This window comes from Myotis nattereri, assembly GCF_964212035.1.
Source record: "Myotis nattereri genome assembly, chromosome: 10".
NCBI lineage: Eukaryota > Metazoa > Chordata > Mammalia > Chiroptera > Vespertilionidae > Myotis > Myotis nattereri.
The window spans coordinates 13,225,924-13,252,512 of record NC_138085.1 but is presented as its reverse complement, the minus strand read 5'-3'; positions in this window follow the sequence as shown (position 1 = coordinate 13,252,512).

Below are 26,589 nucleotides of genomic sequence, written 5' to 3'. Positions count from 1 at the left end.
AGGACACAGAAATTGTACTGTACACACTGGGCAGGAGTACCTTACTATCACCCAAATACTGATGTCACTGTTGGGCAGGAAGCCTTTGTGTCTGAGTTAGTATAAACGTGTTACTAACCAGCCGGTGGGTGGCTGCTTGGTATGGCTCCTGTTTGCTACTGTATTAGCAAGGGCTGCTTGGCGCAGCCACTGTGTGAAGCTACTTTGAAGAACTGTTTTGTGTGATGGCTCCTTGTTAGCAATGGCTACATGGCCTGCAAAAGAGACTCTCCTGCCCTAACCGGTTTGGCTCAGTGGATAGAGAACAGCCTGCAGACTGAAGGGTCCCAGTCCAGGGCATGTACCTTGGTTGCAGGCACATCCCCAGTAGGGGGTGTGCAGGAGACCGCTGATCTATGTTTCTCTCTCATGATGTTTCTAACTATCCCTCTCCCTTCCTCTACGTAAAAAAAAAATGAAAATATATTTTTAAAAAGACTCTCCTATATGCCTCTGTCTCTCATGTCCTCTTTGTCTACTGCCCGGCGTTCACGTGGGTACAGCCCCTGGCAGAGGACTGTGCACCCCAAAGTGCCTTATAAAACTTACACCAAACACCACAAAATCCAGCCGGCCTTCCTATGTTCTAGTCAACAGGTTATCCAACATATTAACTCTGAGAGGAAGCCACAGAATCGGTAATTAAAGGATCGCCTGCACAGAACAATGGCCACTTTGTGCTGATTAGTATATTTAGATCTTTGCAGCCCCAACTGTGTGTGCGCTTCCTGGGGGCCCTATAACAGCACTGCATTGAACTGATGCTCTCCCAGGGAGACCGCGGCCTCGCTTCCTGGGAACAGGGACCTGCCAAGAGCACCCGAGGCGGCTCGGGGGGACCCGAAGGCACAGGAGGCACTGGAGCCCGGTCTGGGCAGAAGGGCCCTGTCAGGGGCCTCAGGGTCTGCGAGACCCGCGGGCTGAGCCGAGGCCTCAGCAGCACCAGCCACAGGGCGGGCCGCTCTGAGCTGCAGCCACGGAGACACCGCGCTCAGCTGGGAAGGAGGCCGGGGGCTGCGCGGGGAGGGGCGGCGAGGAGCCCAGGCCACGCCGCCCGGGGCGGTCGGGTGCGGGGTCAGGGACACGCGGCGACCAGCAGCGCCACCGGCCAGGCCTCGCCTGAGTCACTCGGGACGCACGAGGCGCGGGAGCCCGGCTGCGCCCCCGGGGCCACAGCAGAGTCGGTCACCTGGACTCCGCCGCAGCTGAGCGTTTCCTCCCCCTCCGTCCCCCGCTCCGAGAACCAGCGAGCAGCAGCCGAGGACCGCGGGCTTTAGCTCCCGCTCTAAAACCAAAGGACGGACTCAGCTGAATTTCCCGTCCTGCTTCGCGCGGGGCCCGGGGGCGGGGCCTTGAAGCACTGGGTCTCGCGGGAGGCACCGCAGCCCGCGGTCCGGCTCTGCTCGCCTCCGGGGAGGATGCTGGGTCCGCCCGCCGGTACCGCCTGGTCCCTGGCGCCGCGTGGAGCCCGGAAGCAGGACCCGGTCAGCTGGAGTCTGAGCTGTGACCGGACCGTCCCGGCCTCTCCATCTGCGCCGGGTCCTGTCACTAGGAGCCTGAGCTGCCTCCACCCGGAGCTGCCGCACTTCCAGGCCGGTTCTGCTCGCTCCCCCGTGGGACTGGGGCGGTGAGGGGCGTGCTGATTTCCCCTCTGCCGGTGCTCCTTCACCCTGTAGGGCCAGACCCTGTGAAAAGTGCAGGAAAGACACGGAGGTCCTCACAGAAACATGGCGTGCCATTTCTGAGCTTCACAGACACACCCCCAGGTGACGCCTAGACCTGGATGAAGCACCCCAGCTTTACCGGCCTTCCCTCTCCGTGGACTTAGCTGTACAATCTCACACTGATGGAAACTAGAAAACTTTCCTGAGCTCTGCTCTCCCATGGCAGAGGATGTCTAGGTTAAAACTGTCAATGGAGCCCTAGCCGGCTTGGCTCAGTGGATACAGAGTCAGCCTGCGGACTGAGGGGTCCCAGGTTCCATCCAGGCCAAGGGCATATGCCTGGGTTGCAGGCTCCACCCCCAGTAGGGGGTGTGCAGGAGGCAGCTGATCAGTGATTCTCTCTCATCATTGATGTTTCTATCTCTCTCTCCTCCCTTCCTCTCTGAAATCAATAAAGAAATATATATTTTTAAAAAATATCAATGGATCTCTGACCCCGTTGTTCAATTGGTTGAGTGTCCTCTTGTAACCAAAAAAGGTTGGGAGTTTGATTTCCAATCAGGGCCCATACCTAGGTTGCAGTTTGATCCCGGGTGAGGGGCATGCAGGAGGCAATTGATTGAAGTTTCTCTCTCACATAGATGTCTCTCTCTAAATAAATAAATAAATAAATAAATAAATAAATAAATAAATCCTCAGGTGAAAACTATATACATATAGTTTCCTCTCTCCCTCTCTCTTTCTCTCTCTCTCTCTCTCTCTCTCTCTCTCTCTCTCTCTCTATATATATATATATATATATATATATATATATATATATATATTCATTCATTCAATAGACAACTTATGGCCTAAGAAATCAAGTTCAAATTCTTTATCCAGAAATATAAAATTGGCTGAAACCTATGTCTGCACTAAGATCATCTCCTGAGTGTCCCCAAACACACCTTGCACTTTGTGGTCTTGGGATCTGGGTACATCCTCATTTCTTTATTTGGAATGCCAGCCCTCAGGGTTTAGCTCAAATGCCTCTTCTCAGAAGACTTCAATACAAGAAGGAGTTTGCTGAGAGGACTGAATACTTGCCCCCCCCCCCACCCCAAAATTCCCATGTGGAAACCATATGCTGTATGTGATGGTGTTTGGAGGTGGTGCTTAGGTCATGAGAGTGGAGCATTCCTGACTGGCATTAGTGCCCCTTCCACAAAGTGAGGGCCCAGTGAAGGGAAGGTTGGCAATGAGCGAGAAAGCAGGCCCTCAGCAGACACTGAAACTACCAGCACCATGATCTTGGACTTCCCAGCCTGCAGAACTATGAGAAATAAATTGTTGCTTATAATCCATGCAGCTTATGGTATTTTCGTCATAGCAGCCCAAACATACTAAGATAGAGTCACTCTTAGAAATTTGAGTGGCCTGCCGTTCTCTATGGTCATTTCCCTAAAAGCAAAATCTCCACGTATTTCCCTGGCCTGAGGATACAGGGGGCAAAGTTTGATCTGTAGGAATAAGGCAGGAAGGAGCCAGTTAAGTCTCATTTCTTCTCTCTCGGGTACAAGGAGATTGTCCTGTGTGACTGAGTGGGCACACCTGCCACACAGGTTCTCACTCATTGCCCCCAAAGGGTACAGGAACTTCCCTGCGGTGCCCCCCAGGACCCTGGGCTGTGCTGCATGAACCGGGGCCTGCACCTGTGCACAGGGCAGAAGGTGGAAGTCCATAAAGGGCCTGGTCAGGGATGGCTAGTTTGGGTGCTAGAGTGGGAGCTGGAGGATATGCAAACCTGGCGCCCACAGCTGCAGGACTCCTGCCCCCAAGAATCACAGATGCAGCCCCAGCTCTCAGGAGAACACGCCTCCTCCCTGGTGGTTCCATGGACGGTGAAGCTGGGCTTCCAGCCACAGCCTTTGGGGAAAAGCCCAGTAAGGGCTTCCTGTCCTGGGACCCTGCTCCACTTGCTGACCGTCAGGGCCTTGGGTCAGGGGATGGTCAGGCTGTGGGACAGAGACACACCCAGTCAGATCATTCAATGACAATTCAGTGGCCACTTCTCTCAAGTTTCTAAATCCACAGGCTCCTCGTGCCCACACCCTCCTCACACACACACTGTCACTCAACCCCAAATGGTGGCTTATGGTAGGACACCCTGGCATCCACCCCACTGATTCTGATCCCATCCAGCCCCATCCAGGATCACATCTGAAGACAGCACGAGAGCACATGTCCACCGTGGTGGCAACGACACATTGACAGGTTCCTCACACAGACTGCAGTGGCCATTCTGCTGGAGTTGCTGGCCCTTTGCTCTGTGGGCTCTGTAGCAGCAAGTGGCCCACGGGTCAAGAAGCTCCCTGTGGCCTCTCGGAGCTGAGGACGCCTGCAGCCGCAGCCACAGGAGATCCACCCTCAGTCCTACACCTGCAGGAAACCGAATTCTGCCCGCAACTGGGGTGAGATTGGAAGCACCTCCTTTCCTCCTGGACACTCAGGGGAGACCACCGTCTCAGCCAAAACCCTGGTCTTCTGAGCCCCAAATCAGAGGGACCGCTTATGCCAGGGGTGGGCAAACTTTTTGACTCGAGGGCCACAATGGGTTCTTAAACTGGACCGGAGGGCTGGAACAAAAGCATGGATGGAGTGTTTGTGTGAACTAATATAAATTCAAAGTAAACATCATTACATAAAAGGGTACAGTCTTTTTTTTTTTTTTAGTTTTATTCATTTCAAACGGGCCAGATCCGGCCTGTAGGCCGTAGTTTGCCCACGGCTGGCTTACACCATGCCCTGCTCCTGACTGCAGAAGCTGTCAGATAGCCAGGAATGTGTACTAGGTTAGTGATAACAGCAAGGAATATACACCATGTCCTTTATCAAATCAGGTTCTCTGTCCTTAGTTGACTTGTATAGAAGAACCTTCCTATTGGAGAGGGTGCTCGTTCATAACACAATTTCCTGAAAGTGAAAGGTACATGTTGCCTGATGGGAGACAGTTCTCTGGGGCTCCCCCATGGTTCTGCTTGTCTTGCACGGGGCACTGTCTGCCCTTGTTCCTTGGTGTGTAGGGAACAGTTTTGGAAGTGCGTGCCAGCCTCTGGAACAAAGGGCAGGCTTGCTTTCAGCCCTAGGAGATGCAGATGAGGTCTCCCTTTGAGATGTGGCTGGTCAAGGAGAATGGGCCCTGTCCATGGTGCTGATGTACACTTTGGTCAGGACACTGAAAGCAGACAAGCTCTGAAGGGGTTGGTGGGTTTTGCTTAGCTTATCCTGGTAGACATCAAACTCATGACTCAAGAAACGTGGTGTTCTTTCATCCTTACTGGGAGTAAAATAGTTGTATCTCGGCATGGATTTCTTGGGTTTATCCTAGTTGGGGTTTGTGTAGCTTATTAAATCTGTAGCTTATGTCTTTTGCCAGATTTTGGGATTTTTCAGCCATTATTTTCTCTATTACATTCTGGCTCCAAACTCTCCTGGGCACCTTAGAATGAATAAAAATGCAGTCTCACCTTAAACACAAGATAATAGTCAGAAGGAGTTTGTACTCCAAGACTCCAGGTTGATAATACATATTACTTTAGGGAGAGTTTAAATAAATTCATGTGCATTAGGTGTTGAGGGAGAAGGGAACTTTCGTATGTGGAAAACCACTGGGATGCCCGTGAGATACTGCTATCTGCCTACCAGTAGGGGCTTGGAGGGCAGTGGATTGAATTTGACCTAAGCTGACATGTTTGGGGTAATTTCTAATTACTTTTAAAGCTTAGTTTTAGAAATGCTATACTAAAATACATTTGTTGAAAATAAAAATTGATTATTCCTTTGAAAGATGCCAATTTTGACCATAAATTTTCGTTGTGTTTCATTGTTTTATGTATATTGTGGGGCTAAGTTCTACAGTGGCATTTTAAAGAAATAAGTTGCAGGAAGAATATAATGTACTAGAGGCCCAGTGCACGAAAATCGTGCATGGGGGGATGGTCCCTCAGCTCAGCCTGCACCCTCTTGCAGTCCAGGGGCCCTTGGGAGAAGTCAGCAGTCGGACATCCTTAGCGCTGCCACGGAGGCAAGAGAGGCTCCCACCACCACCACTGTGCTCACCAGCTGTGAGGATGGTTTCTGGGTGAGTGGTGCTCCCCCTGTGGGAGCACACTGACCACCAGGGGGAAGCTCCTGAATTGAGCATCTGCCCCCAGGTGGTCAGTGTGCATCATAGCGTCCAGTCGTTCCACTGTTTGGTCAATTTGCATAGTAGACTTTTATTATGTAGGATGGGCCTTGAGATCGTGAAGAAGATGGAAGTCTGTATCTGAGCTGTTGCCTCGTCTGTCTGAGGGGCAGGTGAGGGACTACGTGTGAAATCCTCTGACAAGGTCACATGTCCTAAAAGGTCACTTGTACCCGAAATTTCACTGACTTTTCTGATCAATCTAGTTCAGTTCAGATGTATCTCACTTAATGTAATTTATTACTAGTGCAAAGATCTGAGTCTGGATTCATTTTATTAGTTCCTTTTCTGTTTTATAAATAAGTCCTATAAAATTTGTTTTTGTTAATCATTTTTAAAGTGATATATGTACTTGATTTTTTTTGGCATTGCCTAAACTTCCTTGCATTTTTTTTAAAAAATTATTAGTGAAGGTATTACAAATGTGTCCTCATCCCCCCCATTAACCCCCAACCTCCCCACCCGACACCCCCCCCCCCACTCCCCGCACACTCATGCTCCCATCCCCCTGTTGTCCATGTCCATTGGTTTGGCTTATATGCGTGTATACAAGTCCTTTGGTTGATGTCTTCCCATTACCCCCTCCCTCCCCAACTTTCCTTCTGGGGATTGATAGCCTGATCGCTGTTTCTCAGTCTTTGGGTCTGTCCCTTTTCATCAGTCTATGTTGTTCTCTATAATCCACAAATGAGTGAGATCATGTGGTATTTATCTTTCTCTGACTGGCTTATTTCACTTAGCATAATGCTCTCCAGTTCCATCCATGCTGTTGCAAAAGGCAAGAGTTCCTTCTTTTTTACCGCAGCATATATTCCATTGTGTAGATGTACCACAGTTTTCTAATCCACTCATCTGCTGATGGGTACTTAGGTTGTTTCCAAATATTAGCTATGGTGAATTGTGCTGCTATGAACATGGGGTGCATATATCCTTTCTGATTGGCGTTTCTGGTTTCTTGGGATATATTCCTAGTAGTGGGATCACTGGGTCAAATGGGAGTTCTATTTTTAGTTTTTTGAGCAAGCTCCATACTGTTCTCCTATGTACTTGATATTAAACGAAAAGGAATCACAGAATTGCACAAAGAAAGAAGTGAAAGACCCTTCTCCCCCTGCCCCAGACAGCATAGTCCCTGTTAACTGTTTGGGGTGTTGAGGTTTCCTGGTGTTTCAGAGAGCTTCCTACATGCTTCAAATGGGAAAATATCATTTCCGGTTCTGAGCAACATTTGTTCAGTCAGAGCCACATGGCAGCCTAGCAAGCCCAAAACATGGACCTTTCTCCCCAGGTGAGTCATCTGCTGAATGAATGCAGTGGAAGGTGAACTTCTCGTATCTGTCAAGTGATAGGCAATTAATTTCTAAGGCGAGAATGTAAAGTGTATTTCTGAAATGGCATGGTTATGTTTAGAAAATATGGGGTCAGATTCAAATCTTTAGATTATTTAATGTTCTTTGAAGATGTAGATAAAAATTACTCACATTATTGACTCAGCAAAGTCATAATTCCTATGAATCATCTCATTCAATGCATTTCAGGGTTCAAGTCTAAGAAATCCCCTCTGATGAAAACAGAAAAATGACATTTCGGAGGTGTTCAAAGATGAAAGCTGTGCTTTCTTCAGATGAAATCAAGGTTGATGCCTAGGTGCCTGGGACATCACGCCCAGGGACTGTTAATACAGGGATGAAAGGACTGGAGTGAGACCTGGTGGTTTCCAACCCCTGAGTCAGCACTGCGTGGCAGCAATGAAGACGAAGGTGTCGGTGCTCTTTCGATAAGATTACTTGTCTGTGGTTTATTTCACTTTATTTTCTCTTCCCTCACATTGTCATTGCTTTAGTATTTACTTCCCTGCCACTCTAGTTCCCGTGTGTCCCTGCACCCTAAGAACCTTCACTAACTCCCTCTTATGGCATCAAAAGACCTTAAAGCAGGACAGAGGTTCAGTGCGAGGGCACCAGGTGTGGCAGAGGTGCCTGTATGCTGTGTGCTGTGTGTGCACACGTGTCTGGAGTACGACTCCTGAAAGGCCCTGTGATCCTCTAAGCTTCCTCCTGCTGGCATTTTGGCACAACACTTCATAGTCCTGCTGTGGCGTGTCTGTGTATGTGAAGTGTTTGGAGTAGAGTTTTCTAATGTTTTCTCAGACACAGAGGTGAACTGTTTGGAAGGATAAGTATGTTGAATGAAATTCAGCATCTGTGAGGTACAAGGCACTCTTCCTAGGTATTGAGGGAACTTACATGGTGTTAGGGAAGGAACCTGTGCACACATAATTAAACACCTGTGTTTATGCAGCTCTAACCATGTGCATTATCTCATGGAATCCTTAGAGCACCCTATGGGGTGGGTACTGTTAGAACTGCCTCAATGGCAGAATGTAGCAGTTATGGGCCTCCTGTGCTGTGGAAGCACAGAGGAGGGAGAACTAGACCTTGAAGGATGGTGGGGTTTTATTGGCAGGAAAGAGGGATGTGGTTGTCCCAGGAGAGGGAGGAGAAAGAGCAAAGGGAAATTCACAGGGCTCACATGCCAATGTGAGTATGAAGTATTTAATTTTAGCTCTGTTCACAAGGAACTGTGGCCAGTATAAAGATCTTATATGTGCAAATGACATCCATCACACCTCTGGGTGCGTAGGTGTAGTACTTGTTTTACTTAGCCTCTCTAAGGAAAGGGTAAGTGAACGTAAAGTTATTTCCCTTTAAAACAAATTTAAAGTTTTATATTTCAAATCGTTGGCTCAGATGAGTCCAGTCCATCTGCTTTTTGTTTCCTGTAAGAGACCTTTACTGTACTACAAGTTCATGAAGCATTTACAAGTGAATGGAGCTGAACACTCCCCCCCACCCCCGTTTTAATTTTTATTGGTGACTTTAATTTTTTCATTGTTTCAGGTTACTGGCACCTAGCCATGCTTGCTTGATGGTGATTGTTTCATCAGGTCAAATCCTTCATCCCCAGATCTTGGAATATTATTTGACCTTAGAATGTCTTATATTCCCAATGTATGTCAGTTGAAAGTTAAAGTTTTCTAATGTATCAATTAAAAGAGAAAGTTTCAAAAAAAAGCTTGTATTTACCAGTAAAATAATTGATGTTCTTAGTGTAGGAGAACTGTGATCCTTTAGGAATGGGGATGGCAGTGGTTTCACTTTTACATATATATATACATATATATACATATACATATATATATATATATATATATATATATATATATATATATATATTAGTATATTTTAACTGAATTCAGAGAAGAAGGCTGAGGGTGAGAGAGAGAAACATCAGTGATGAAAGAGAATCATTAATTGGCTGCTTCCTGCACACCCCCCACCGGGAATTGAGTCTGTAACCGGGGTATGTGCCCTTGACCAGAATGGAGCCCAGAACCCTTCAGTCCATAGAGTGATGCTCTACCCACTGAGCCCAACCGGCTAGGGATATTTTAATTTTGCTCAATCCTCACCTGAGGATTATTTTTCATTGATTTTTGCAGAGAGTAGAGGGGAACAAAGGGTTGGGGGGAAGAGAGAGAGACATCAATGAGAGAGACATCAATATGAGAGACACATTGATTGGTTGCCATCCAGCACACACTCCCAGTGGGCCCAGGGATAAAACTGCAACCCAGGTACATGTCCTTGACCCAGAATCAAACCATTGACCCTTCAGTGCCTGGGCCACTGCTCTAACCGCTGGGGCATACCAGCCAGTGTCCACTCTTTTCATCCACATGGCCCACTGGGCCCACCCTGTTCCCCCCTCACCCAGATGCCTCAGTGCCAGGAAGGGGCTAAGTCTGCCTGCCCGTCTCACCTATTTGGAGCTCCAGCGGGAAATGAGGAGGCCCTGACTCTCCCTGACATGGCCCTGGGATGCACAGTTGCCAGCACACCTAGATGAGCACAGCACCTCTCGCGGTGCCTCCCGGTGACGCAGAGTGGAGGCTGCATGTGAGGTTCTGTTTCCCGAGAGGCTAGTGCGGGTTTCTGCCACAAGGAACGCTTCTCCCGTCCCTGGGTCTGTGCGAATGCACTGCCAATGGTGCCCCATGCCCTGAGGCCACATGCGATGATCCTGGTGCTGGCGACGCAGATTCGTGGGGAACCTGGTGCTGAACCCCAAGGGAAGGGCCGCTTCCCCGGCTGGAGGGGCAGTGGGGTTTGGCAGTGTCCTAACCCTCTACTCCTAATAGGAAAAAGCGCTGGAGTCAAGCCAGAGCCTTCCTCAAATTGTTCCAACGCCAGAGAGGCCGCTCTCGAGGACAAGCCAAGTCATCCGCAGGACACTAGGACTTTCTGAAGACAGGACCAGGCCCGAGACTCGTGGGCTCCCAGGGGCTGGGGTGACAGGACCTGACAGGACCCGGGGCCGTGACAAGGCGCCCTGTGGCTGTGACGGGTGCAGCAGCCATTCCGGGTGCCAGTCACCACTGCAAGTCCTGCTGTGTCACTCAAGATGCAGAAATGAAGTGTGCGCACGCGGACACACTGTCTGGGGGCTGCTGCTTGCGTTCCCGGTCTCACAGGAGGTGAAGTCGGGGAAACGCTCACGTGCAGGTAAATGATCATGAAGCTTACTGCCTTGTTAGCATTGGTTTTCTCCAGAGGGTTCTGTGGCCTGGGGTTTTCCTACTGGCTCCTCACACTTTTGGACATGTATCACGTCCACTTGTGTGATTGGCTAAGTTGATGAATGAGCTATAATCAGCCCAATTGAGTCAGCAAAACCTTCTGAGAAAAAACTGCTTGACAGATCCCCACTGTGGTTTGGATCCCTGAGTGAGCAGGTCAGGGGCTGCAGTTAGTAACGGCAGCCCTGCGAGGGGGCTTTCTGGGCTCAGCAGCCTTTCGGTAGTTGACCCACTTTGTCCGTCTCCTTGAGGTCTAGCTGCCGTGGGAGGTCGGCTCCATTCCTGCCCCCCGTTCAGAGCTGGGAGGGGAGCTCAGGAATGCTTGACCAGGGTCAGCACTGGCCCAGAGAATCGGTGTTGGAGCTGGGACCCGAACCCGCGTCTGACAGGTTCCGGGGCCCGAACTCTTAACCGCTGTGAGCACTGCCTGCCCTTCAAGCTGCTTTGCTCCCTGAAGATGCTCAACCAACTTGGGGCCCCAGCACTGAGGAGTGGGTCCCTTCTCTGTGGTGTGAGCTGTGTCAGCAGGTGGCGCTGCGGGGGAAGAAATAGCAGAGGTGCAACTGTGCACTTGAATCCTCCATCAGGACTGGAGAAATCCCTTCTGTTCATGGATTGACGTGTTGAGGAAGTCACTAGACCAATTGTCTGCTCTCATAAGACTAGAACTTAAAGGCTGTGAGGGCTAAACCAAGAGGAGAGGATGCGGCACCATCTACAGTGGAAGAATGCTTGAGTTTGAGGGTGTTTTGGTATCAGATAGAGGTAGGTATTTTCATTATGTGCAATGATTCTTAGTGAGCCTGCCCGTTTGTCTCAGTGGTTAGAGCATCGAAGGACCGAAGGGGCGCAACTTAGATTTCCAGTCAAGCGCACATACCTCGGTTGCAGGGTTGATCCTGGCCACGGTTGGGGTTTGTGAGAGAGGCAACCAGTGGATGTATCTCTCTCCCATCGATGTTTCCCTCTCCTGCTCTCTCCCTCCCTTCACCTACGTCCTCCCATCCACTCTCTCTCTAAAGACTAATGAAAAAAAACCTCCCGTGAGGACTTTTTAAAAAGAAGTATTATGACTGAGGAGTCCAGGTGGACTGTTTCACTGCATGCAGCAGGCCAGAAGCATGCCACTAAGTGTTTGGAGGGGAGCAGGAGTTAGTTGTGTGTGAGACAGGATGCCAGGGAGCCTGTCATTAAAATGGATGAGTAAGCGCAGCTGGTGTGGCTCAGTTGGGTGAGCATCGTCCCATGAACCAGGAGATCACCTTCTGATTCCCGGTCAGGGCACACTAGTATGGGCGTGCAGAAGACAGCCGATCCATCTTTCTCATCATGGATGTTTCTATCTCCCTCTCCCTCCCCCTCTCTGAAAATCAATAAAAACACATTGGACAAAAAAGCGGATGAGTAAGGAAAGCTGCCCCCTACATCAATAAACACCCTTGCTTAATAATGTAACCCATGGAAATGGAAAAGCAGTCTAAGACATCCACTCCTTGAGCAGTACAGAATGCTCCTCTCGTGCTACGTGGAGCCCTGGCTCCAGCTGCCACTCCAACAATTGACTGGAGTCTGAGCAGAAAGGGTCCACCGGGCCCTGATGCTGGTTGTGCTGGGGGGAATGTTGCCGTCTCTCCCGGGCTGGACTGGATTCTGACTTCCCAAGTACATTTGGCGAATGTAGGATCATTTGTCCATTATTCAGTTCATTTACTTGCTGTTTTCTGTGTTTTGATCCTTCCTCCCTTGGTTATCCGGGATGACGATTTAGCGACGGAACAACTCAAGAGTGCCTTTTGGAGCAGCAAGAAGCATGTTGCGGTCAAAGACAAGCCTCCAGTGGCCAGAGGGTTGTTCGGGTGGTAACCAACTTGGTCTAATGTCATGAAATGCTGCATTTAATGCACCCACCCTCTCCACCCTAACTTGCCTCTCCCTTTTTTCCGACCACGAAGATTTATAATCCTTTCCCTTTATCCCTGTCTTGATCATATACCCTTTATTTCTGAAAAATTTTTAAGTTTCTTTTAAAAGAACAAAAAAACTCCAACAACAACAACAACAACAACAATAACAACAAAAGCCCAAAGAAAAGCAGTTCGCTTGGAAGCAGAAAAATCCTGAACCTAATGGAAACCTCAGTCGCCATGACAACAAGGCCACGCCAAAGCAGGAGTCACCATCGCCCTGACTTAGTGGCTTGATGTGTCCCCTACTTGGCCTCTTGCACCGGCTGTAACTCCTGGGCTGGCACGGCCTGGTCCTCCCTCAGCCTGTCTCCCTTGGGCCCAGTTGGAAACCCGAGGTCTCTCTGGCTTGGCTGTGTGCGCCGCTCTGCTCCTCCAGGTGACACCACACAGTGGAGGCCTGATGTCAAGCGGTAAGATTTGGGTGCTTCAGACTTCATGGTGGGTGTGACATTGAGTGGCTGAGGGGCAGGGGGGCAGGTTCTGGGAGAGTGAGGAGGGGCCCGCAATCCCCACAGTGGGTGTGGCTCCGGGCCCACAGCCCCGGGGCTGCCTGCAGCCTGATGCTGTGCAAACAGCCTGTCCTCGTGCTCCCGGAGCTCCACCGCTCGCCTGTGCCACTGGGATTGGAAAGGCCATCGCCTGTCCCACGATGGAGTAGTTGCAGGTCTTTCAGGGTGTTGCCGTCATGTTATTTTTTTTTTAATTGGGATTCTGTTTAGCTTTGACAAGAGTATACATTCATGGTAGAAAATTCAGAGATTGCAGAAAGCACAAAATACCAGGTAAACTCATGGTGCAGTCAAAGTCACCATGCGGAGAGGAGGACTTCTTAAACAGAGGGTTGTTCGGGTGGTAACCAACTTGGTTCTCAAATCCTAAGGGTGCCCTCCTGGACCGTGAGGGCCCGGACCACAGGTGTGGAGTGGTCCTAGGCAGACTTGGGTCAGGGTGCTTTGAAATCAGGGATCTGAGGACACAGTGTCTCACAGCAGGAGTGCCCAGGAGTTATGTGTTGGCCTTGTGCCAACATTTGGTGCAGCCTCATGAGTTGGTCCCCCAAGTTCTCCCAGCTGCTCAGAGCCCGCCCTGTGAGCGATGGGTAGAGTGAAGGCCTCCACTCAGGCCTGCGGCCAGGGCCTCCCAATCAGACCACAGCCCGTGAGGCGCAGCCCCACCTCTGTCCCTGGGCTCCGTGGGCCCCGCTGCCTCTGCTGCTAGGCCTCGGTGTGGTCGCCCCTCCTTGGCATGGGGTGTTGCAGCCCCATTTCTCACTGTCCTTCTCTGCCCCAGGCCCTGGGGACCCGATACTGAAGGGAGGGGCCCTCCACGGAGGCAGCCTTGACCACTCAGATGCCTCTGCTGACCCAGCACCCAGGCCTGGCGTCCTGACCAAAGTCGCTGCGGGAGCTGGGGTGACGCTAGGCTGTGAACAGGCTGAGCAGGAGCGGGAACTTTGGTCCTGGCCATGTGGCCTGTGAGGGCGGCCCTGTGAGGGAAGGACTCTCCGAGAACCCTCCTGCCCTCACTCCGTCCTCTCCATCCTTCCTCTCTTCCCTGTAGGACACTCCCAGGTGACCGATGATCTGCCAAGGTACCTGCTCAGAAACACCTTTATCTCCTGACCACCGGGGGCCAGGCAGGCGCACCTGCCAGGAGCAAAGGGAGGATGCCCTCCAGCTCTGTGCCCGCAGGAGGACTGTCAGCCCCTGCAGGGGAATCTGCTGAAGGCAGGGCGGTATGTGAAGCCCAACTGGAGACCTGCTGAGCCCGAGGCCCACCCAGTGCACCCTGAGGCAGCCCTGCCTCCCCAGAGCCTTTCTCTGGGCAGAGCCAGGCCACCCCATTCCCCCCTTGCCCCCCCACCTCCCACACAGCTGCCTGCTGGTGCCTGTCCCTAAATAGGGCGGTCAGCCTAGCATGAGCCCAGCTGCTTGGGACCGCAGGCCACAGGCCGGCAAACAGGAGTCACCTGAAGGCAGGGGTTCTGAGGACTCGAGGGGCAGAAACAGCCAGCCACACCCTCTGCCCCAGCTCCTTCACCGCCAGGGTCCCCAGTGCCAACCACTGGACAGGAGGCGCTTCTCACTGGCTCCCTCAAAGGAGGAGAGGCTGACTCCCCTGCAGCCTCCGCCACGGCCCTGCCATGGCCACGGGAGGTGGCGGCCGCAGCAGCTCCAGCCCCAGCACCACACAGTGACTGCAGCCCTGGCTGCCAGGATGAGGCCTCAGCCCGGGACGTTCAGGGCAAGTGGCCACCGTGGCCCCTGTCCTGGCAGTGTCAGCTTCTCAGAGCCCGACGGGTCCAGGGCAGGACCACAGAGAGGGGCTCCCTGCCAAGAGCCCACTGAAGTCACCCGACGTGGCTCCCACGCCAACGGGCCCCTGAGAATGTCAGTCATGGGAACAACTTAGAGAGCAGGCGGGCGTCGCCACAGCTGCGTGGGACCAGCAGGTGGAGCTCAGATTATGAGCGTGGCCGTGGGCGACTGGTCTTTTGGACCCGCAGCCCCTGAGCCTTCAAACTCCTGACACCCCTTCTGACCACCAGGGCCCCCTCTGCCATCGGCCTGAGGGGCCAGGAGCGACTTTGGAACGGGGAAGCCCAGACCGGCCAGACGACCAAGATCTCGCGGCCCTGGGTGGACCTTGGAGTCGGGCTCACTGTTACCCCAGAGCATTGCCGAGCCAGGCCTGGGCCCCACACTCCTGAGCCCGGGGCCGTCCAGGCAGGTGGCCTCAGCCTGTGCCTCTCTCCAGCTGGCTCCTGGGCCCCGGACCTGCCCCGGGTTCACTTTTCTACCATCATGGGCTCTGCCCCGCCTGGCGCAGAGAAGCCCTGCCCGCCCCCTCCCAGCAGAGGCCACAGTGTGCAGAGGGGAGCGTGTGCAAGAGGCGGGTGCAGCCTGGTCGCTAACGCGGCTGTAGCCCCCGGTGTCCACCATCGAGGATGACACTTTGAGTCTTTGTTTCTGAGTCACTCCCCGGGATAGAAACCCAATTTACTACATTCCATACCCGTGTAGGCACTCATGGAATATATGTGTTTTGAGGTGTCCCCCAAATGGATGTTCCACAGGCTGACTGTCCACCAAATGTACACGCACTTTAATAGCTGAGAACCCAGTTTTCCCTCCTTTCAGGGTGAGCGGATTTGATGTAATGGGTGAAGCCAGACTCAGCTTGGAACCCAGAAGATGTGTCCTCTGGCTTTGTGATGGGGACACATCCAGGATGAGGTGTCTGGTCCCGAACGGGCCCCAGTCCAGGCATCCAGGGCCGCTGTGGACAGAGGATGCGCAGAAACACCGAACGCAGCGATTCTCGGTGTGTGCGGTTCCATTGCTTCAGCAGCAGCAGCGCCTGGACCAGAACTGACGCAGCCACGGAGCCGCACACATCAAGAATCGTTCCTTCGGTTCGGTGTTTGTACGCTTCTCTCTCAATAGCTGCCCTCGATTCCTCGACTGCGGGGTGTTGGGTCCCCTCAACTTTATCTTTTCTGTGTCCCCATAAAAAGTCTGTGGAGACATGGTCTTCGTTCAAATCTTACCGTCTTCACTGATTTCTTCAAATCTGTTCAAACTGAAAAGAAGTGAAAATTAAGTGCGTTATCAGCTGTTAATGTGTCTACATTTTGGGGGGATACTACATGTACATTCCATGGAGAGAATTTTCCATCAGTTGTCTGACCTCTTTGTACCTGTTTTGGGGGACAGCCTGTATTTACATTCAATGGGGACTCATTGTCCATCAGCAGCCCAACCTCTCTTTACCTCTTTGGGGGACAGCCCATATTTACATACAATGGGGACTCATTGTCCATCAGCAGCCCAACCTCTCTTTACCTTTTTGGGGTCAGTCCATTTTTACATCCAATGGGGACTCATTTTCCATCAGCAGCCCTACCTCTTTTTACCTTTTTGGGGGACAGCCCATATTGACATCAGTTGGCATCAATCTTTCTCTTTGGGAGTCACACCTCTAGTGTGTATATGGCTGGTTCCTGACATATGGTTTCCGGTTTCCTAAGGTGCTCTCCTGGGATGGGCTTGGCCTGGGGACCGGGGATCTATAAGGAGGTTTTCCTTTGGCCTTAATGTGCTGACAAAGAACTGGGTGTGCAAAAGTGTTCTGTCTCTGAGTGCTGTGACCTGTACTGATGAGCCATTGATTTTGGAACACAAGGATGGGTTTGTAATAAAATGAGTTGGAGTAGAATTGAGTCCTGGATTTCCTCACCGCTCGTCACTGGCAGCATTGCCCGGGCTCCAGGCTCCCCCCTTCCGCCCCCAGGTCCTGGGCCCCTGGAATGCAGACCTCCCTCGGCCAGGAGGCCAGAGATGGGGAAGCCAGGTTTCCTGTTTCCCAGGCAGCCGCTCTTCCCAGGCCTTGGTGTAGTTTAAGTCCCTCTAAGTGGAATCCCATTTTGATTTGGGATTTCTATCACAGCAGGAGCTCAGCTTACAATGATCCTTGGGTTTTCCAAGGCCACTCAACTAGGAAGAGGCCGAGGAGGGAGGAGGACGGCAGGTGAAGATCCCCCCAGACCTGACCTCATGGCGGCCCGTCCAGCTGCCGCCTGCGTGTCCCTCCTCCCTCACCAGCCTCTTGTGTAAGGTGCTTCCTGTGGCCTCCTTTCCCCTTCTTTCCAAGGCCCTGCCCCTGGGGGAGCCGCCCACTCTGCGAGCTGCCCTCCCCAAAGATGGGAGCCAAACTGAGCATGTGGACCCCTGCAGGCCGCCTCCCCTCCGCCATTGGCTGTTGCAGGGTCTGAACCTGACCGGTCACCCTTGGGAGCTCTCAGCCTCTGTCCCCTGATTCTCTCCCCTCTGGGACAGCTCTTCAGGGCGCACACTGGCCGGTCCCTGGGTCCCCCCTCATCCTTCCCACAAACACTCATTGGAGTTCCCTGTGTGCTCGCTCCCAGGTTCCACCATGGAGGCAGCCCCCTCCCTGCCCCTCTGCAGGCCTGAGCCACCTGCTCCCCAGCACTGACCGCTCCTGAGCTTCAGGCCTGAGGTCGCTGCCTTAGACCCCCTGCCTGGGCTGCAGGCTTCTCCACTGTCCCTGACTCCTCTGGGCTCCCTGCTTATCCAAGTCCACCAGCTGTCAGTCACAGAAGCCAAAACCTGGGGTGCGGGCTGGACCCCTCCTCTCTCCACTTCCCACAGGTGATCGCTCCCCTGAACCTGGGTCTGGAATGGATCTGGAATGTGCCCACCCCTCTTAGCTGACTGTTCTCATCCCAGGTCCCCCCGACACCCCTGTCCCTGGGTCTTGGCAGGGCCTGGCCAACTGGTCTGCCTGCCTCCCACAACTTCTCAGCCCCCTGGCACCTCTGGCATCCACCCCGCTGACCTACCTTTGTGAACCTCCCTCCCTCAGCCTCCACACCAGCTACACCCGTCCTTCTGCGGAGTATGTGTTTCATGTGACACACCGCGGGGTGCACCCCACCCGCTCTCACCCCCTTCCAGCCCCAGAGAAGCTGGTCGTACCCATAGCTTTCACTGCCATCTTCCCAGAAGGCTCCCAGCACCACTAGCCCAGGCCTCTCCTGGGAACCGCCTGATCTGTTCCCAGCTTGGAGGTCCCAAAGACACCTCCACCCCACAATGCTCAGCACACCGTTCACGCACCTCCCCCACCGAAGCCTCTGTGCTCCTCCTCTCATCCCCTCTGTCCCCTTGCCCCAGACCATGCTGGGCATCGCCCTCCCTTCCCCCTGTCCTATCCTTCACTCCCAAAGTTGCTCCCAACTCTGACTTCTCACTCACATAAAACCCAACCCAGGGGGTGGTCCCCCCGGGTCGGTGCCACGGGATCCTGTTGCTGAGGGAGCACCCAAACCAGGCCCTCCTGAGCTCCAGGGCCCCACCTCTCTGCACTGGCTGGGAGCTGCGCGCTCCGGGGGGTGGTAAACATCCACGTGACTGCTCAGGGCTGAGGTCTGCCTGCAGAGAGGGCGGGGTCACCTGTGGCACCAGAGGGGCTCCCCCTGGGGAGAGCAGGAAAGTGAGAAAATGGGAAAAGGTCAGACACACCTCGGGAAAGAAGCATCCAGACACATGTTTATCAACCAACCAGAGGAAGAGGAGGGAGTGTGTTTATATGTACACACACACATACACAAACACAGACACACACAGAGACACACACACATAAACACACACACATAAACACACACAGACACACACACACACACACACACGAGTAAATAAAGATGTAGATACACAGCCCATTGACTCCCTTCGAAAGCTCTTCTTGATTTTTGCCAAACAGGTGAATTTATAGCCACCCTATGCTTGCCCTCAGCTACGGATGAGTGTCATTCCAATGAGAATGTTGGGTGATGCTTGCTGTTATGTTAGCAAGTAAGACAAACTGGAGGTGCCTGTGAGATCCTCACTCTTTTGTTCATGATGTGAGTGACTACTCAGTCAGGCAGTGCTTTTCTGAATGCCAGCCCAGTCCCTCAATTCTTATAATGTGTTGACACTGCAAGGCCTACAGAGGTCTTTTTAAAAACCAGAGCGACAATTTACGTGTCATAATATTCACCCAGGGCACACTTTTAGGTTTAATCTTCACTATTAACATTTTCTGCATCACTTTCTCAAGTCTAGAGACCACAGGCACAGAAGAAAACAAATCAAGTCGCGATTTGGTAACACTGGCCAATTCCTAGGGTGCAAATATTTTCACCAGAGGTGATTTCAGGCTGCTGACATGGTGTCCCGACCACGAACCTGGGGATAGATGTATGGTCCACCCTGCTCTATAATATCACCTCCACGCAGGTACGATAAGTCTGAATAACCCCAAGAGTATGGGTAACAGGGAAAAAATTCCAAGTAACCAGTTTCGTTTTTTGTTTTTTTAATCTATTTTTATTGATTTCAGAAAGGAAGGGAGAGAGAGTGAGAGAAAAGAGAAACATCAATGATGAGAAAATCATATATCGGCTGCCTCCTGTACACCCCCCACTGGGGATCAAGCGTGCAATCCAGGCATGTGCCCTTGACTGGGAATTGAACCGTGACCTCCTGTTTCATTGGTTTCTGCTCAACCACTGAGCTACGCCAACTAGGCCAAGGGGCAAGTTTTGAGTATTTATAACCTTTCTTTCTTATTATGTTTTTATTGATTTTAGAAAGAGGATTAGGGAGAGAAAGAGAGAGAGAGAGAGAGACATTGACCAGTTGCCTCTGCCAACACCCCTACCATGGACTGAACATGCAACCTGGGCCTGAACGCTGACTGGGAATGGAATTGGTGACCTTTGGGAGCACAGGACAATCAATGCACAGCCACCTGAGCGACACCGGCCAGGGTTACCACCTTTGCTTTTAATATAATATATTGAATCCCAAGTTCATATAAGTTAATTGTTAGCCATGTCTGTGTGTATCACGTGGCCTCTGAAGCCCCTGGACACACCCATGGGCTCTCACCAGCAGCACAGGCTGCTGCAGCTCAGCCAGGGCCACTGCCTGGTAGGGTGGGCTGAATGGCAGGGGCCTGCGAGGGTGAGAGTGAGCCCTCTGCCAGCGCCTGCACCGAAGAGGACCCGCAGGAGGAGCTGCAGGACCATGGTCACAAGGATGGGAGAAGAGACTGGTCGGCTCCCAGGGTCTGCCCGAATGTTCTCCCCAGGCTCAGGGGGGAAAACAGCTGGGTGTGGCTGGGAGGCTGGCTGGAGGGAGCTGAAGAAGAGGGTTGGGTGACCTTGCAGCCTAGGGTCCCCCGTATCCCTTCCCTTCTCACAGGGCCTCTCTATGCTGACCTTTCACCTACCAGATGGGCAAAGATGAAAACCCAGGAAGGAGTCAATGAAGGAGGCGGTGTGGCGAACAGGCGCTCACTCTCCATTTGGGTGTGAGCTGGCACAGGAGCAGCTTGGACATTTGCACTTACCTTTTCATTAAAATAGATTCATGCATTTTCCCTAAGCTATTTCTAGGATGACAGCCTAGGAAACACTGGCATGTCCTGCAAACACACACACACAGACTCTCTCTCTCTCCCTCCCTCTCTCTCTCTCATGCACACATGTGTGCACACCAGCACCCTGTCCCTAGCACTTGCCCTGTAGCACACCTGTCAGCCTCTGTCATGCTTGAACTGTCCTATGTTTGTGACCAGGCCTTTCACCAGGAGCAGAGAAACAGAACTTCCTGTCCACCACCTGCCCTGGTCCCTGTGGAGGGCGCAGGTATTTATTCACTGAGCAGCTCCTCTGTGCCAGAGCCCTTGTCAGCACTCCGTGGGAATATATCGATTCACTTCATTTGGTTCCTGTGAAAGGGGACGACTGACTCCCTCTTCCCAATTAGCACCGGAGAAACCATTGCATGACAAAGAGGCATGGGCTCCAGGGTGTAAGACAGAAGGGAGACGCTGTAGAGACTTGGGTGGGGGTAGTGAGGGTGCTGAGTGTACGCAGTCCTGCAGGCGGTGGGAACCGATTGAAGGAGAGCTTTGTCACTCCTGCTCTTGAGTTTCCCTCGCACAGCCCTGCGCCCTGGTCCTCAGGCCCTCTGGGCAGATATAAACCCAGGGCCACAGGTCAGGGCACAGGAGACAGTGCCCGGGAGGGTGGGCAGGGACTGGAGCTCTCCATGCTGCCTGAGAGACTCTCACCCCTGGGATCAGGGAGAGGGCAAGGCTGGTCCTCCTGGGGCTGCAGGGAAAACCTCTCCCAGCTTCGGGTGGAGCCAGCTGTCCTAGGTTCCTGGGCTGGGAGCCCCATCCTCCCACCCATCTCTGCGCCCAAGTCATATGACCATCTCTCTGCCAGCGAGTCCCATTTCCCTCCACAAGGACACCTGTCACTCAGTGAGGCCCACCCACCCCAGACCCTGAGACCCCTCTGACCTGGATTACACCACCACGGAGTACACCGCTCTGGGCTCCGCTCTGGGCTCCGCTCCAGGGCTTCCAGGGCCCAAGGCCTGTGGTGTCGGACCCGCATCCTCCTCAGCCACAGGGTTCGAGTGAGACAGAAAGTCCCGTCGGGAGTGAGAGCCATGGACCCCGACCTCCTGCTGCCCGACCTGGCCCAGGAGGTCACTGTGCACTTGGCGCTGCAGTCTTCCCCCGCAGCAGGACGGACACCGGCCATGACGCGCTCAGGGACAGCCTTCAGCTCCAGGCCTGTCTCGACCGGGGCGTCCTCATGGGGCCCAAAGTGTGTCCCCAGCCCGTGCCCCCCCACCCCTCCCGAGCTGCTCTCGGATCCTGGATTACACCGGCCATGTTGGGCCACGGTCACTCTGTCCCATCCGCATGGATCTGGGGGCACAGAACACACCCCAGAAGAGGCACCACGCGGCACACGGAGGTAGGAGGCCCGGGGTTGAGTGGCAACACCAGGCTCAGCACAGCAAGCAGAGTAGAAATTGCCCGTAAATTCTGGCCAATACGCGCCCAGGCAGCGGGCACATTCCCTATGGCATGTTCTCACCAGTCCATGCGCCCACCTGTGCGGACATGAAGCCTGCGACAATCAGGGCCCCTCCTTGGCGGGGTGGGCAGAGGCCTCTGCACCAGGACCTGCAGGGCTTCCCTGTGGCAGCGAGAGCGCCCCCTGCCTCTCCTGCTCAGGGCACAGTGTTCCCACAGGAGGCACCTGGCAGCAGCCCCTTCCCTGTGCTGCTGCCTCCCGCCACCAGGGCGGCCAGGGACCCTCGCTGGTACCGCCCACCGCGCGGAAGTCCCGCCCCTTCCAGAAGTCAGCCAGGTGCCAGTGGAGCCAACAGCATGGAGGTGCGGGGACTGTCTGACCTGAGTGGCTGCTGGCAGCCTGGGGCCGGGGCAGCCTGGAGGCTTCTGCGGGGTAGATGGCGAGTGGGGGCCCCCGGGCTGAGGACCGCCCCGCTCAGGCCCTGGGTCCTCGGGGCGGCGGACCCTCGCTCTGCCCGCACCAGCCTCTGGGGGAGGCGCCTTCCTAGTCAGGGTTTTGTGTCTGAGGAAGACGCCCCCTCACAGGCCAGGCCGCCTGCCTCCCTGTGGTGGGCACTGGACTTGGCGCTGGCCCTGCCCTGTGTGGCCCCACTCTGGGCTCTGCTCCAGGGCTTCCAGGGCCCAAGGCCTGTGGTGTCGGACCCGCATCCTCCTCAGCCACAGGGTTCGGCTCAGACAGAAAGTCCCGTGGGGAGTGAGAGCCACGGACCCCGACCTCCCGCTGCCCCACGTGGTCCAGGAGGTCACTGTGCACTTGGCGCTGCAGCCTTCCCCCATGGCAGGACGGACACCTGCCATGACGCACTCAGGGACGGCCTTCAGCTACAGGCCTGTGGCGACAGGGGCGTCCTCGTGGGGCCCAGAGTGTGTCCCCAGCCCATGGGCCGTCCCCGAGCTGCTCTGGGCTCCTGGATCCATCAGACAGCAGGTCTGCAGAATGTGTGCACGTCCCATCGGAATCACTGTAGGTGCTCGAGTAACTCCAGCCACATGAATGCTATTGCTCGTTTTAAAGGCTCTACTAAGCTCTATTTTATTTATTTTCATTTTTTATTTCTTTGGCATTTTCTCTTTTTCAAGAAAAAAGATTGTAAATATACTAATGTTACATGCAGTAAACAATATTTTAAGAAAAAGAATTTAAATATAACTAGAGGCCTGGTGCCCAGATTTCTGCACCAGTGGGGTCCCTTGGGCTGGCCTGTGCCCTCTCACTATCCGGGACCCCTCAGGACATGTCCGAGCCCCACAGGCCAGGTGAGGGTCCCCATGGGGCCTCTAGTGTGCATATAAGATCTTTGGTGCATCTCTTCCAGCCTTCCCTCTTCCTCCTTCCCTCTGAGATTCATCTTTCTGTTCAATGTTTCCATGCCTGAGCTTTGCGTGTCTGACCCCTAGTGGTCAGTGCACATCATAGCACTGGACCAAGAGTAGCTTAGGACTTTATATACACTGAGTGGCTAGATTATTATGACCACCTGATGTGTGTAGGCAGATAAGGCATACACTGCATTGTTTGGGATATGGAAGCTGAAGGCTTGGTCGAACACCTTTGCTGTCTGCAGTTACCAAATAAAACATCTCCAATTTGCACAGGAACACAAGGATTGGATAGTTGAGCATTGGAAAAAAGTCATGTGGTCCCAAGAATGATGTTTCCAGTTGCATCATGCAGATGGCAGAGTGAGAATTTGGTGGAAACAGCATGAAAGCATGCACCCCACATGCATGAGTACAGCCCTTCAAGCTGTTGGGGGCAGTGTTATGGTCTGGGGCATGTTTTCCTTGGCATGATTTGGGCCCTTTAATTGGTGTGGAACAACATCTGAATAGCACAACATACCTAAGTTCATGCTATCATGTTGAGGGCGTATCCCAATGGAGATGGCTTCTTCCAACAAGACAATGTGCCATGACAGTGCTCGTATTGTGCAGGAGTGGTTTCAACAACATGAGGGAGGCTTTACCTTGCTTAGGTGGCCCCCACAATCACCAGATCTCAATCCAATTGAGCATTTGCGGGACGAAGTTAAAAGAACCATCAGGCAGCTGGTTCCACAACCATCAAATCTCACAGAACTGGACAGTGCTATTCATCAGGCATGGTGTCAGATTCCTCACATCACTTTTTAACATCTCGGGGAGCCAATGCCAAGAGGATTCGCCGCAGTACTGAAGGCAAAAGGTGGCCCAACGAAATACTGATGGTGTCATAATAATCTGGCCACTCAGTGTATATAGGCTTGTGGCCCAGTGCCCGACATTCGTGCTTGGGGGCGGTGCGGTGTCTCTCAGCCCTGCCTGCACCCTCTCCAATCTAGGACCCCTTGGGGTGGTCTGAATGCTGGTTTAGGCATGATTTCAGGGTTCGGGCCTAAACTAGCAGTCAAACATCCCTCTCAGCATCCAGGACCGCTGGCTCCTTGCTGCCCACCTGCCTGATTGCCCCTAACCACTCTGCCTGCCAGCCTGTGTACCCGCAGCTGCCCCCCAGCCATCTGTCTTACCCTCAACTGCCCCCCACTGCCAGTCTGCTCACCCACCACTGGCCCCCAATGCTGGCCTGCTCGCCCCCAATTGCCCACAATTGCCGGTCTGCTCCCCCCATCTGCCATTTCTGCTGGCCTGCTTGTCCCCCAACTGACCCCCCTCATGGCCTGCTTGCTCCCAACTGCCCCCTACTGCAGGCCTGCTTGCCCGCTGCTGCCCTCTCCTCCTGGCCTAATCACCCCTAACCGCCTCTGCCTCTGCCTCACTACCATGGTTTTGTTCCAAAAGACATCTAGAACAAGGGTCCTCAAACTATGGCCCGCGGGCCACATGCGGCCCGCCGAGAACATTTATCAGGCCCGCCAGGTGTTTTTGCAGCTGCTGCCTGTCCTGCTTAGCAGCCAACTCGTCCCGGGCCCGCAGTGCGCATGTTTGGAATGTCTGAGGGACAGTGAACTGGCCCCCTGTTTAAAAAGTTTGAGGACCTCTGATCTAGAAGGTCTCCTGGTCTAATTAACATGTTAACCTCTTATTAGTAAAGATGTTATGTGCAATAAACATGAATATTTCAAGAAAAACTTTTAAATATAATATTACCTGTAATAAACATTAATATTTCAAGGAAAAAAGATTCAAATTATAATAATATTACCAAAACTATACTAACAGAGTATATCACAAAAGTTGTAGGAAATATGAAAAATCTGCAAATAACAGGATTACTTCTATTATATTCTAAAATAGTTTTTGTTCTGGCTCTATTTTGTGTTCATCCGTTTACGTTTTTCATTATATTGCACAAACGAGTGAGCTCACATGATATTTGTCTTTCTCTGACTGGCTTATTTTGCTTAGCATAATGCTCTCCAGGTCCATCCGTGCTGTTGCAAATGGTAAAAGTTCCTTCTCTTTTAGGGCAGCGTCGTATTCCATTGTATAGACGCACCACGGTTTTCTAATCCACTCATCTGCTAAGTGCGGCACTTAGGCTGTTTCCAAATCTTAGCTCTTGTACATTGTGCTGCTATGAACAGAGGGGTGCATATGTCCTTTCTGATTGGTGTTTCTGATTTCTTGGGATATAGTCCTACAAGTGGGATTACTGGATCAAATGGGAGTTCCATTTTTAATTTTTTGAGGAAACTCCACACTGTCTTCCACAGTGGTTGCACCAGTCTGCATTCCCACCAGCACTGCAAAAGGGTACCGTTTTCTCCCCATCCTCGCCAGCACTTGTGTTTGTTGATTTGTTGATGATAACCATTCTGACGGGTGTGAGATTGTATGTCCTTGTCGTTTTGATTTGCATCGCTCTGATGATTATTGTCTGATATTTTGCTGCCTATGGATTCTTCTGCGTATGGATATATGCCTGATATTTTTCTGCCTACGGATTCTTCTAAGATTTTTATGGCTTCCCGCCTTATGTTTAAATCCTTTATCCATTTTGAGTTTATTTTTGTGTTTGGTGTAACTTGGTGGTCTAGTTTCTTTCTTTCTTTCTTTCTTTCTTTCTTTTTTTTTTTTTTTTTGCTTGTATCTATCCAATTTTCCCAACACCATTTATTGAAGAGACTATCTTGACTCCATTGTATACTCTTGTCTCCTTTGTCAAATATGAATTGAGTTTAATGGCCTGGGTTGATTTCTGGATTCTCTGTTTGATTTCATTAGTCTACACGTCTGTCCTTGTTCCAGTACCAGGCAGTGTTGAGAACTGAGGCTTTGTAATATGGCATAACATCTGGTATTGTGAGTCCTCCCACCTTGTTGTTCTGTCTCAGGATTCCTGTGGCTATTCGGGGTCTTTTTAAATTCCATATGAATTTTTGAATAGTTTGTTGTAGGTCTGTGAAATATTCCGTTTGTATCTTAATGGGATTTTCATTGAACCTATAGATTGCTATCAGTGGTATGGACATTTTAATGATGTTGATTCTACCAATCCATGAACACGGTATATCCTTCCATTTGTTTATGTCTTCCTCTATCTCTTTTTTCAACATCCTGTAGTTTTCTGAGTACAGGTGCTTTGCTTCGTGAGTTAAGTTTATTCCTAGGTCTCTTAATTTTTTTGGTGCAGGGGTAAATGGGATTGTT